Source organism: Ambystoma mexicanum, chromosome 1p (genome assembly GCF_040938575.1).
Source record: "Ambystoma mexicanum isolate Mex_15411 chromosome 1p, UKY_AmexF1_1, whole genome shotgun sequence".
In the NCBI taxonomy this organism is placed as follows: Eukaryota; Metazoa; Chordata; class Amphibia; order Caudata; family Ambystomatidae; genus Ambystoma; species Ambystoma mexicanum.
Genome location: NC_090921.1, coordinates 665,870,995 through 665,884,789, shown reverse-complemented (window position 1 = coordinate 665,884,789; position 13,795 = coordinate 665,870,995).

Here is a 13,795-nt window from a genome sequence, read left to right as displayed (position 1 = left end):
CTGCAAACACTTGCTAGCTTATAGGTAATGGGGCCTCATTCCGAGTATGGAAGTAGTATGGCGCTATTTGCGCCATGACTACCTCCCATACCGGGTCCGGGTCCGACCTAGTTCAATGGGGACTTACCGGTCCATTCTGACCCTGGAGGGACCGGTAAGTCCCCATTGAAAAAGGCAATCCCCATTCCCATTTGAGCCCCCATAGGGCTCAATGGGAATGGGGAGGGAGTTAATAACGGTACCGCAATTTGCGGTACCGTTATTTTCTCCCTGGTCCCTTTGCCGCTCCCGCTAAGGGCGCCTGGTAAAACCACGGGACCCACAAAGGGACCTCGGAATAGGGCGCAAAGGGATTACCGGCACCGATGTCCTTAACGGTGCCCAGTATCCCTTTGCGCCCTACTCTGAATGAGGCCCATGGTTCTTAATAAGCAAATTGTTGCAAATAGTTGTCCTTAATTTGCAAATTGCCCTTACCATTCTTTGGGTAGGTTAAACCTACAAAACAATCATTAATTCGCCAACTGATCATCCATGTATGCCTGCCATTTTTCAAAGTAAAAACCATAAATTGCCAACACCCACCTTGTTGAAATCTGCATGGTGTTGGGTCCCCTTTTTGCAATTTTAACCATTAAGAAGGGGGGGGAATGAAAGAGTCAAGTGCGGCAAACTCACTATTACTCCATCTTGTGAAAAAGTACATGCCTCCTTCTTATGCTTTGCAGGCAGTGTTTACTAATAGAGTCCTATCGAATCTGCCTGGTCTTGTGTAATGCAGTAAGATCCTGTCCTTTATTAATACATATGGCCCTACATGTCCCAATCCAGGTTTTTGGTCAAACATCCCACAAATTATTATGCACTTTAATCTTTCGAATCTTTTAGTTTGTGTTGATTTCATGAATATTATGGATTCCTTTATGGACCAAATGTCTAGGCTTTTTTTCAAAGAACGTAAAATTCATAAGGAATTTATCCACTGCTTTTCTGAATTGGGTTTGGTGGATACTTGGCGGCTTGCTCACCCGACAGACATTGATTTTACTTTCCATTTTAACCCCCATAGTACCCAATCTCGCATTGATTATATTTGTGTCTCAAAAACTCTGAGATCAGCGGTAGTTGATTCTAGAATGAATGCTGTCATATCAGATCAGATCAGCCCGCGGTTGATACCACACTTGACCTTAAAGAGTTGCGTAGGCAGGCTAACAAATGGAGATTCAACAATTCTTTATTAGTTGATAGGGAATTTAAACAAATGTTATCTTAACTTTCATCAACAATACTTTGAAATGAACAAAGCCATAGACACATCTCTGGTAACGAATTGAGACTAGTATGAGGCTGTCTTAATAGTGCAGATTATTTCATATGTCAGTAAAAGAAATAAACAAACTAAAAAGACTCGTTATATCAATTTGATTCATTAAAAAAATATATATAATGTCAAGCCAACTGATAGCTCTTTCAGAAGCAGTATCTCTCTTCCTTGTGTTATTAAAAAAAGCTTTCTGATCAGGCATGCACTGCAATACTTAAGCAATATAACCCGAACAGGCAGGCATTGCTAGTCAGGTAATGCCCTGTGGCTAAATCAGATTTCCAAGCAAAGTGAGGGCTTTAACGTTGTCCCCAGGGCATTATCCAATTGGTATCTTTTATCTCAAAAACAACCTAAGTGTGATGGTTTCTTCGGATAAGGCCCTTTTAGATGTTTTCCTCACTATAGGGATTTGTACTCGGCAGAACACTCTGAGAAACAATTGATTTGAATTCCTTCTTTAGCCAATTAAATAGGACATCTTATGCTCAGATAGATTTTAGTGCCCTGGAGACTCCAATTCATATCGATGACATCTATAAAGCTGTAAAAGATCTGAGCAAAGGTAAATCTCTGAGCCATGATGGTTTTTCCATGGACATTTTTTCCCACTTTACCTCTAGTTTAGTTCTTAAATTAGATCATTTATTTTCATATTTTCAGAGGAGAAGTTATTCATCCTGATCCTTTTCAGGGGCATTGCTTATCTATTTCCCGAAGGCTAGTGAAGATAGCATTTATTCAAAAAAATACAGACCAGTCTCCTTAATTAATGCAGATAGTAAAATGTATTTTAATGTGCTGGCCAATGCCAATAGAACTAATTAAGCTGTATCAAGTTGAATTTGTTAAGGGTCGATACTTGTCTGCAAACTCTAGGCTATTCTTCAATAAGTCACATGTTATTGAGAAAAATAATTCGAAAGACTCTTATGCTACAGTTGAAAAGGCTCTTGATAGGGCGGAGAGGGACATTTTATTTTCATCTCAACAGTGGCATGGGTTTGGTCTCATTAATGAAACTGCTCCTAAAACATACATTTTTATGAATGGACAATTTTGCCCTTACTTTGCGCGGGAAAGAAGTACATATCAGGGATAACTCCTTGTCAACTACTTTATTTGGACTTGCGATTTAACCTTTTTTAAAACCTATCAGGCACTGCCCTAGAATCATGTGTGGTAAGTATGAAGTCAAACTTGCAGCGTATGGTGATGACATTTTACTATTCTTGACAAATCAAATAATAAGAACCGTATATATTTATTTGTATTAACTAAACTTTTGTCAATTGTATCTGGGTACAAATGAAATATAGAAAAATCAGATATTTTACCTCTTAACTCGCTGTGCCATAAATATGAATGATCCTATATGGGCTTCAAATGGTGTCAACATTCTATCAAGTATTTAGGTATCAATATATCTTCCTTAACTATCGATTCCATTAAATTTAATACAGATTCCTTGTTAAATAAACATAAGGATGCTGTGGCTGCCTGGTCACCACTATATATGACATGATGGGGTCGATTGTAATCAGTCAAAATAATGTTATCCCCTATTATATTATTCTCCCTCCAAATGCTTCCTCTTCCTTTGTAACCACATCTTTTTAAAACTATGAATTCAATTTTGCTTAATTTCTTTGGGAGGAGGTGGACAAAAAAGGAAAATAATCTCTTTTGATAAAGTGTATAATTTGAGGTGGGTGCAGTCCAATTCTCCAATGTTTGTTATTATCATAAAGCGATGACTATTAAACCAGCCCAATATTGTTTTTTGCTTAATACGGTTGGTGAGGGGTCTGTTTAGTTATCCATAAAAAAGGGTTTAGTTAAACCATTGAAGGTATGTTACCTGCTCTTTATTTTTAATTGGTCTAAATCTGCTTTCCCTAAATCTATTATTTTAACAATCTCCTTGATTAGATAATGTTTGTTCAATCTCACTGACAAACCCACTAACTTCTTGTCTCCTTATCCATGGTGCAACAATAAAATTCCCATGGAGTCTCATAGGAATCCATGGGAATGGGATCACTGAAGCACCGGCATTGCTGCTAACGGTGTCAGTGCTTCAGTGACGGCCATGCCGGTAGGGGCCTGAAAACCCAGTAGGTCAGGCCTTGTTGTAGTATGGTGGTCCAGAAAGGGATCCAGACAACCATACTTATAATGAGGGTCATAATAAACCAAATTCAGGTTCCTCCATACATATATTGAAAGGAAGTTTTCTTCCAACTCCTGGTCAAAATGCCTGCCAAGTACAAAAAAAGGGCACAGCACAAAACATTTTGTCCTGGGGCTGTCAAAAACACGTGGCAGCCCTGCCAAGAATCATTCAAGAGCAGCTACGAAAGCAGTCACGAACTGAGCATCTGTACCTTTGGAAGGAAGTCTATTGCTCGTCAGCAGACCTGTTTCTTGGTCCACACGAGGCAGGTGGCTGCCCGAGCGCAATTACCCTGGGGGGTGCAATTGCCTGCCCTCGGGTGGGCTCAAATTTCACTGAAGCAGACGCGATTGCTGTGGGGCGACTCGGTTGAGTTATGTACTTATGTTACATAATACTAGGGCCCCGGGCCACTATTTTTTCAAATTTTCCCGCCGCTGCTTGGGGACAAAACAGTGCCTCTCACTGATGATTTTCTCAAGTACACAAATCCTGGAGTCTTGGACCTGTCACCTCTCATGTGTAAATGTAGCAACAAAGTTGAGTGATGGGTTAAAGGTCTGGCTGGGGGCTAAAGGGATGAGTGAGGTTGTGCTGGTTGACTTGTTAAAAATAAACTTTATACAACACACTGAGTACGCAGATATCTAGCAAACATCAAAAGTAAATGACCGAGTTGAGGATGCTACACAGACTAAAACGTATCACTAGTGTTTTTGCTCCTTACCACCATTGTGTTTGAATCTAGCCCTATATCTCCACCACCCGTTGTGGTTCAGAATTGCTTTTGTATTTAAAGGTCCCAGACAAGGTTTTGTGTGGAACACATCAGTGCAAATGCTACGCTGGAAGTATTGTTTAAAAGGGCATGCATTTTACATAGTCCTTGTAAAATGAATATCCACATGGAAGCTAGTGTGAAACGATAATTTGTTCCTATCAATGTGATACATGTTCCGCAAGTTGGCTTCTAAGGACATGGCGCATGCTCTACGCATGCGGCTTGTCTGTTATTGCACGATCCCCTTCTGTGGTGTGACAGTCCCTCTTCTCGAGTCCCAGCTCTCCCATTGACACGTGTGATCTTTGGCGTTTCCCCTGCCTCACTTGCCTGGAACACAGAACCTTTGCTTCTGGAATACTCCTCTGTCACTTTGAATGGTACACAATTGAACAAACTGAGTTGTGGGTTTGTATCTTGCAACCTTAAGGACAAGTTGTGTTTGTTTCGGTGCGTGAGTGGGGTGTGTTTGGAACTCAAAAATCAATTCAACATGTTGCAGGGTTTTTTCAAATCCGGGGGCAAGCTTTTAAAAATGACTTCCTTACTCAGTGTTTTTGTATTTAAAAATCAGATGAGAACATCATACATATATTTCTTGTTTTCAATGGAAGATCCAAGGTCGTCATTTCATCAAAATACATGGGGTAGCGGAAGTGACATCACATACCCTTGACCTCCGAGGACATTACAGGAAGTGATGTAATTAGACCCCGCCCCCAAGTGACATCACAGGAAGTGATGGCACATGACCTTCAGATGTATATAACAACGTGTTTACAGGTGCTCTGATTTCAGCCAGATATAAAACCGAGGCACAGAGGGAGGCAAGATTTGTCCATGATCACACATTTGGGGATGACGTGGAGCCTATATGTAAAACATACATAATGCTGTACTTGTAACCGGGTAACCAAAATCTCTAACGCAGGCTACAGCTAGTGTATGAAACATTTATAGATCAATGGACACAGAAGTGCTCGTTACCTGTGGCATTGATGTGTTAAACAAGCCAAAGAAGCAGTGACCTGTGGATGCTGCACGAGAAAGGCCTGAAAATTAATTAAATCATTGACCAGGATTTAGTATCAATAAGAATTCCCAGGTTAAAAATGTATCTAGGAGTCAGCTACCACTACGATAGAAGAAACCTATTGTGCGGGTGTAAGCTGAGGCCATCTGTCTCTGTGTGCATTTATCATTAAGTTATGAGACAAGCAACCACATGTTGTCCCCCACTAACCAGAGCTGAACATAACACCTTAATGTCCTAGGCTTTGATACATGACTCTTCTTTAATCTTGCTTAAGGGGGTGAGGTGTTGGTAGGGGGGCTGCACTTCCCTCAAGAGTGGGGCTCCATGCATCTGCGATTTTTAGTACTCTATGTACGAGGTGCATTACTCAATGACCCCCCTACAGGACTGGTTTGTGAATGAAGCTTCCACAAAGCCCTTTCCAAGAAGGAGTTTGAGTGGGGAGGGGTAGGTCACTCCATTGCTCTCTCACTTCTGAGACTCTGTGTCCAACGCTTATTTTCTTGAACAGTGCTGCCCCAGAGCAGGGTTCAAGGTGAGCAGAGCCCAAACAGTAGCCTAGCACATAATTGGGGGTCCCTCTGTGAGCCATGCTGAGGGCCCCCCCCCAAGCACCTTATCAAAGCACAGGGCACGCCACACCCCGGGCCGGCCTGGGCCACCACGTGTGCGGAATGTCCATGATGATTATGCCGCTTCAGGGGCATACACTACTCCAAGTGAAAGAAGTATATATGTTTTTTAATCAAAGCTTACAAAGATATACCAGCCACGAGTTGTTTTATTGGAGTATATAAATATTTGCCACAAATATGCGATTGCAACCGAGTATTGCGGGGGGGGGGCCTGAACTAACGAAAACGGGTATGGGGTTGGAGTCCAGGGGATTCTTCACCCTCCTATAGGAAAATGTTTTGAATAATGGGCTAAAATTGTGCATTACGCAACACACTTTCTGTGAAAAAGTGTGTAGATGGCCAGACAGTTTGCAATCGGTTGTGTAGGGTGTAGGGTAACTCATGGAAAAAAGTACAATAGATGCAAGTCACCAAAAGTGCACAAGCGTATTTCCCAATGCATTGTCATAGCGGTCCCTTCAATACATCCCAGTATAAAAACATTCTCATGCTGGCTGTGCCCATACATTTCCATACTGGCTCCACCAGCATATGCTAGTATTCCCATATAAGAACATACTCATGTTCGCTTTGAGATGTTTTTTTATAGTATCATTACTGGCATTAGGCACAAAGCTGGCTCTGCCAGTATGTGCCAGTACTCCTGTGTAAGAAAATATTCCCGTTGGTTTGGCCATTAAAAGTTACATGTCACAATAAGAAAACATGTCCAAACTAGTTCCAATGGAAGCCAGTCTAGACTCATAAGAACACTTATCATCATTGCTTCATCATAGATGCTCAGTTAATAAAAAGTCATGCTACAGCAAGAAATATACAGGCTGCTACACCAAAAAGTCAGTCTAGCGAGGTAATACTACTTATGATGCTTGCTTTATCAAAGATGACGAATAATAACTGTCATGCCACAGTAAGCAATGGTTAAAGTAGCTGTACCAAAATGTCAGTCTAGCCAGGCAATGACACAAATGAACTTGGCTTTGCCCGAAAATACCAGTAAACGTGCAATAAAAGATGTGTTAAAAATGCTCTAGTGATCCCCAGTCTCCCAGGGCCTTACACCTCTTACACACCTATCAGTCACTCACTGATACAGCTTCTCTTACATCCACTCTCACTGCATTCTCTACACAGGCACACACCCGGAACATTCAAACACACACACTATCCCATTTCATCTCATTCACCCACTACTCACTGACCCATAGCACATACATACATCTGACACGCACTTCACACATGCAAAATACACATCACATTTTTTTTAAAAGCCTTCTTACCTGTTTTTCCAGCTTCGCTCAGTCACCCCAGGCCACCCTCGGCTCCTCTGTGCTTCTCCCAAACAGGAACCAGGAAGCTGTGAGAGCATCCTGGTTCCTGTATATGAACCACAAGGAAGCCGAAGGACAAGAGGTTGGAGCTGAACGTAGCATGTGACATGTGCCACATGTCAAGGTCAGCTCCAACCCCTCCTGAGTGCTACATTCTTGCGCTGCAAGCCGCAGCCCAGCATTCTTCCTAATGGGCGCAGACTGTGCCGGGGCACCCCCAGACCTGGTGTTGCAGGGCCCCTGTTATTCCAGGAGCTTCAATTAAAACACATTCTTTGAATAAGTATTTTTCTTTTTTTTTACAGAGGTAGCAAGGGAGAACACAGGGGTCATGGCTGCGACCCCTGGTGACCCCCAAATGACGTCCCTGGCAAGAACAGCTGAACACCCAGCCATCAAAGCATACACATATAAGTACATTACTGTGTACGTCAATTGTAATAAACATAGCATTTTTTAGACTGCAGCACCACCTTTCTAGTTTCATGAAAGTTTAAGAAAACTTTCTTCAATTAGAAAAGTGTCAGTCTTTAAAGAAATGCTTGCAATGCCACTAGAGCACAGGTTTCCCCCACAACTTGTGATTTTAGCAGCTTTTGCTGCTGGAAAATATGGCATCTCCTCTCCAATACTTCCACCCACTTCAGAATGATGGTGCTGGAAACTGGACGGGAGAATGTTGTATTTCCACACTCTGTTCAGTGCTGCAGCCCCTACTCTGTTATTATGTTCTCCGTGCCTGCAACTTTCGTGCCTGGTCTTCTGTAACTCCTCCTGGTTCCTTACAGCTCATTCCTCTCCTCTTTTGTCCTGCCTTCCTGCATCCCCTGCCCTTGGTCCCCCCTCTGTCTGTCCGTTATACTGAGCCATGGACTCCTGGCCATTTCTGCACCTATTTGCTCTTCTGGACTCATGGCTAATACCACCAGGATCTTCCAGTCAGTGTCCAAACTGTCTCTACACCACAGAAATACTGTGAGGTCGCCCCATGTTGTAGGGGGTGGGTCCCAGTTTCTCACTAGAGCCTAACGCAGGGGACGGATCGTGCCCAGCTTCTTGCATTGCCCAGCATCTCGCCAAAGCTGATTTTCTGGACACCACCAAGAAGAAACCACCACACGAGCTCCCAAATACACACCGCCGGCGCGACACACAGCTTGATACTGTCTCTCTCTCTCTGGCAGCCTACACCATTATCATCCCCACACCTATAATGGCTCTGTGATAATATCTCGAGCATGCAACGGTCCTGCACTTAGGCACTTTTACCATCCCATATGCAGATTTTCCATTGGCTCTGCAGATTTTAGTCTTTTGCCCTACCGAAATGTGGAAACTTTTCACTTTCGTATTCACTAAATCTACTGCTCCGATGATCGGATTACCTGCTAGTCCATGCAGACTCTCACAGGAGGAGCAGGTTACGGTATCAGTGTCTTCAGTATTCAAAGAAATTCTACATTCCTTTAGGCCATTTCCTTGTTCGCTCTGGTTTCCCACCTCTGGGGAGTAGGAGCACATTGCTCTGTTGTGGTGAGGAGCTCAGTTAATACACCAGGGGCAATGCAGAGGCTTTTCAGTCAGTTGGGAAAAGGCCTATGGTTTGACACAAAAAAGTTAGAGAGTCTGAAATTTACCACAGAACCTCTCCATGTGCCTATCAGTATCTCACTCTGCCAGCCCTTCCTGGAAAGGAATAATCTAGAGTCAGAAAGGAAGTGGGAATTACTGCAGCCAAGGAGGTGGGGACGTAGCTGCAGTTATTAACAACTAGCAATACGGCTGTCACTGACCTAGGCACTCATTTTTGGTTTTGGCACATAACATGGCACTTTAGCGCAACCGTGTGGGCAAAACAATGCTTCAGAGATCATGGAGACCTGAAGGGGTGTTAAGAAGCACAATATTTGTTTAGCATGGCAACTGGCAATGCTTGTGGCGTTCATTAGCATCATTATAGATGTCAATGTTTTTTCTTTTATATCAAACAATGAATGTTTGTTGTAATGAAGGGCTGATGGTAGAACGTTATACATCGCAAGGCCTTTTTTCGCGGAGTTTTTTGCTGAAAAAATGAATTGAAAAATATGGGGGCGGGGTTGTTGGGATTAGGGGATAAAAGTGGTAGAGGTGTGTGGGGAATAGGGTCTAGATAATAGGGGAAGGGGGTATTTGGGGGAACCCCCCAATTTAAAATACAAATTCTATGAGTTTTTTCGGTGAAATTGTTTGGCAAAAACCTCAGCGGAAAAAAACCTGGTGATCTAAGAACAGAGAACTGGGTCGACAATTAGAGTTAATATATACGAAGGCCCTCAGTTTCTGCTGCTCATTATGCTTTCTGCTGCCTGCATGTCTCAGCACAGTCACAAGCAAACATAAGGAAGTGGCAGAGCTCGCTCCCTGGTATAGACTCTTTCACATAATGGGGCTCTCGAGGGAGGTTGTTCAAGGGGTGGGGGTGTTGAAGGACATGCCTTGTTGAGCCCATGCATACTAGAACTGGTAGTAGAGTGCAAACCCCACATCCGAATGTAACCCTGATTCCAAGTAACAGTCCTAGTCCTTCATTGTAGTCCTAATCCTTTATCCTAGCCCTACTCTCTCATGCTAGGCCTATTTGTAACAGCCTTTGACATCAGTTGATCACTGGGATGAGAAGTTGACGTCGTCACAGTGAATGAGTGCAGGGAAAACGTGCTGCCCAAATCAATCAACAACCTTGGGGAGGCGATGTGCTTTCCTCTGCCTTTGATTACTTTTAATGTGGCAGGACCCTGTGTGATCCTTGGCAGATCGACAGGCCGCATGACATGCTATGTCAAGGTTCAAACATTTTCAATTTGCAACTAGAACAGGGTTGGGAGTTTGATCTGGAACCAAGTTGTGATTTCCATTTTAGGATTGATATAAACTAACAGTTTTAGAATAAGATCATGTATATGGTGGTGGATGTGGAGCTACATGTCTCCCTCTGGATCTCTCATGCAAGGCACATCCCTTGGGATATAGCTCCCAGCACCTTGGCTCCAGTCTCAAAGTAGGAAGTGGTTTGTGTTATGGGGGCTGGCCATGGACATCGCGCCAGCCCCCTGTGGGTGCTATGGGACATCAGCACCATGGAGGCCCAGTGCCTCAGGGGGGTTCCGGGGGACACCCGGACTTGGATCGGGTCAGGTTGGGCCTTACCCAGCACATGCGGTCCCTGGCCACCTTGCTGGCACGAGGGCCCCATGGAAACATGGCCTGCAGGCCCGTGATTACACGGTGCGGGCCTGCAGGCCTGAAATGAGACACGGACTCGGGCCATTCCAACTTGGAGTCGGCAGCCATTCTGCTGCACGTTCCTGCAGGGCTCCTTTAATTAGCCTGGGCCATGTGTCCCATCTTAAAAGAGTAATACATGTGGGAGGGACATATTCCCTTAAAGGGACAACACATGTGGGAGGGTCACTACTCAACACTCCTCCTTTTTCATAACAAACAAACAAATGTTACTACAACATGAATGGTTCCCTCCCCCGTTACAAAACGACATTACTTGAGCTACTTCAGAGTCATGGGACCAACAACAAATAGGATATGCCACTGCTACACAAATGGGGTTCACATATTTATTCCTATACAACACATAACCCACCGGTGAAATGTTGGCAGTTCGACCACATGTTACAAAACCCTTTATTAACCTGGGGTGTGGAACTGCAACCACCGAATGATGCCTTTGTTAGCTGCTTGCACCATATAGAGCACACCTACTAACTGCGGGATCACTGGAACCAAGTTGTGACTTCCATTTTAGGATTGATATAAACTAACAGTTTTAGAATAAGATAATGAATATGGTGGTGGATGTGGAGATACATGTCTCCCTCTGGATCCCTCATCCAAGGCACATCCCTTGGGATATAGCTCCCGGCACCTTAACTCCAGTCTCAAAGTAGGAAGTGGTTTGGGTCCATGCCTATAGGGTCTATTGGCTATCCTACTACAGAGGAAGGCTGCACTCCTTTGGATTGGTTTAATCAAACAGCGTCAGAGTGGGAATGATAATTTCATGGCAGGATTGTCAATAGCATGGGGATACTGGGTTTCCACAGTGTCTTGAAGGTGTAGCACAGTCTCAGGAGCACAGCACACGGCTACATTTTGTGCTTTTTGGCTCATGTTCACTTCTCTGGGACATAACAGCAACCCACTTCTTTTCCACTGGTCCTCTTCACCGGAAGACTAGTGCCTTGCAATATATTTGTGGAGCCCACCAGAAGAATAGTCTCTGGCCCACTGCTTCCTGAACCAGGGTTATAGTTCCCCAATTCTCTGTGAGGTTCAGGGTGTGCCTTACTACTCTCTCTAAAGAGATCCTCTTCTTTCGCTCTCTCTCTCTCTCTCTCTCTCTCTCTTTCTCTCTCTCTCTCTCTCTCTCTCTCCCTCTCTCCATTAAGGGACATGGTGCCCTCCCCACTTGCAACAAGCTGCCTTTCACATTAAGGGTTATAGTGCAATTCTCACTAGGAAGGATGTGGTGTCATTAACACTGGGGTCAGGCTCAAGGTTCAGTGTGCAGAAGGCATCCAGGTATGGAGGCCTTTTTCCAAGCTTGTCCACCACTGGGAGGTGTGCTGACAGTGGTTTTGGGTAGACTGATCTTAAGGGTGTGAGACGCTTAAATAAAACGACCGTCTGAAATTCCAGCTTTCTTAAGCACCATGGTCAATCTCTGTGTCATTCTTTTCCTTTGTTTCTGCCCTGGCAGTCAAGTAACAGTCACAGACAGGCTGTGGGATTTTAAGTGCATCTGCGCTTCTTTCTTTTCTTGACTGAGTAGTCCCGCCTTCGTTGCCCTTGTCAAGCTGTCACTCTCCTTTGTTCAAACCTTCCTCTGGTCAGGGTTCAAATGGCCCCTGGGCTCTAGGCCAGGGTTCCAAGCTGATATGAGCTTGTGTCAAAACTCCTTAGGTCTTGGCATACCAGGGTTCAGGCCTGTGGGTGCCATTGGCAGACTGGGCCACAATCTCCACTAGCGCCAGTTAGATGCCCCTGGCTTCTGACAATATGGAGCCTTGTGTTACAGACACTCACTTTGAAATTGAAACTGAATGTCAACCATTACAATAGTGGATGCCCATATCCCCACATTGAGGCCACTGTCGACCTGATGACTGAGCCCTGTGCTTTACATACACCCTCTGTGTTCCAGAATTGTGTTCCAGAGACCCATTTTGAAACTGAAACTGAATTTGTGACTACCATTTATATAGCGGTTGCCATTCAAACCCATACTGAGACCACTGTAGAGGTGATGACATAGCCCTGTGCCTCACCATCCTCCTCTGAATTCAATCATCCGACTTTCAGCATTGCAGATGAGGCTATTACGCCTGCAGACTTCGAGGATTCCATAGTTGACATACATGAGGTTCCTTTAAGTAATGTTGAACACTGTTCTTCAACTCCACACAAAAGTGATCAAAACATGTGCAATAGTCCTTTCGTAGAACGTGCACGTCTTAATACATCTTCGCTTGTGAAACAGTCTACTGAAGTAACTGACTTTATCAATGAATTTGAAATCGACATTATGTTTTTGACTAAGACTTGGCTTTATCCCACCGTCGGTCCAGCTTTATCTTTAGCTGTACCTGATTCCCCTCTTATCCAGCATCAAGATCGACCAGACATAGTATAGGAGGATTTGCTGTCCTTTTGGTCTACAGAGTTTAAAATACATTTGTTAGATGCTCATCATATACCAGGGTGTGACATTTTGCATACTAAACTCCTGGTAAATTCCAACGCGACATATCATTTATCATGCGAGTATCGTCCTCCTGATCACATGCCTGAGTTAAAAAATGCATTGATTGAAGCAATTGAACCCTTCATGACCAATTATTAAACTAATATTTTCTTGGGTGACTTCAATTTAGGATACTTGTACCCCGAACAACAAGAAGGCACTGAATTGCCTAACTACCCTGGTAGAGCTTAATCGGTCTCAATTAGTTAGAGGCCCTATGCATAATTAGGGTCGTATCGTCTGGATAGTCGCTAGTAACAATGGCATAGTGAATATTTGTTCCATCATGTGTCCATTGTCATTATAACAAATGCTTTGATTTATCAATGCCTAGTAAATCAAAAGCCACTCTCGCCAGCTCGTCTAAAATCTTATGCCGTAATATCAGTAAAATGACTTTACAAACAATGGTTCCTGTGCTTAAACCCTCACTCGAGGACTCCTTTCATGGAAAATCGCTGGATCAGACGGTTGACTCTTTTCATGCCCTATTGCAAGTAGCTCTGGATACTGCTTCTCCACTTAGGCCAGAAACGGTACGAAATCAGCATAATTCATCCACTGATAATCCTACTAACTGACACTTTAGGACCACTAAACGGAAAGCTGAGAGGAAGTCGCGTGAATCTGGCCTTGATGAGGACAGAACAGAGTGTGCCGCTCTGCAGGCTTATTATAGGTCAGCCCTTGTTGCCTCTAAAGGGAG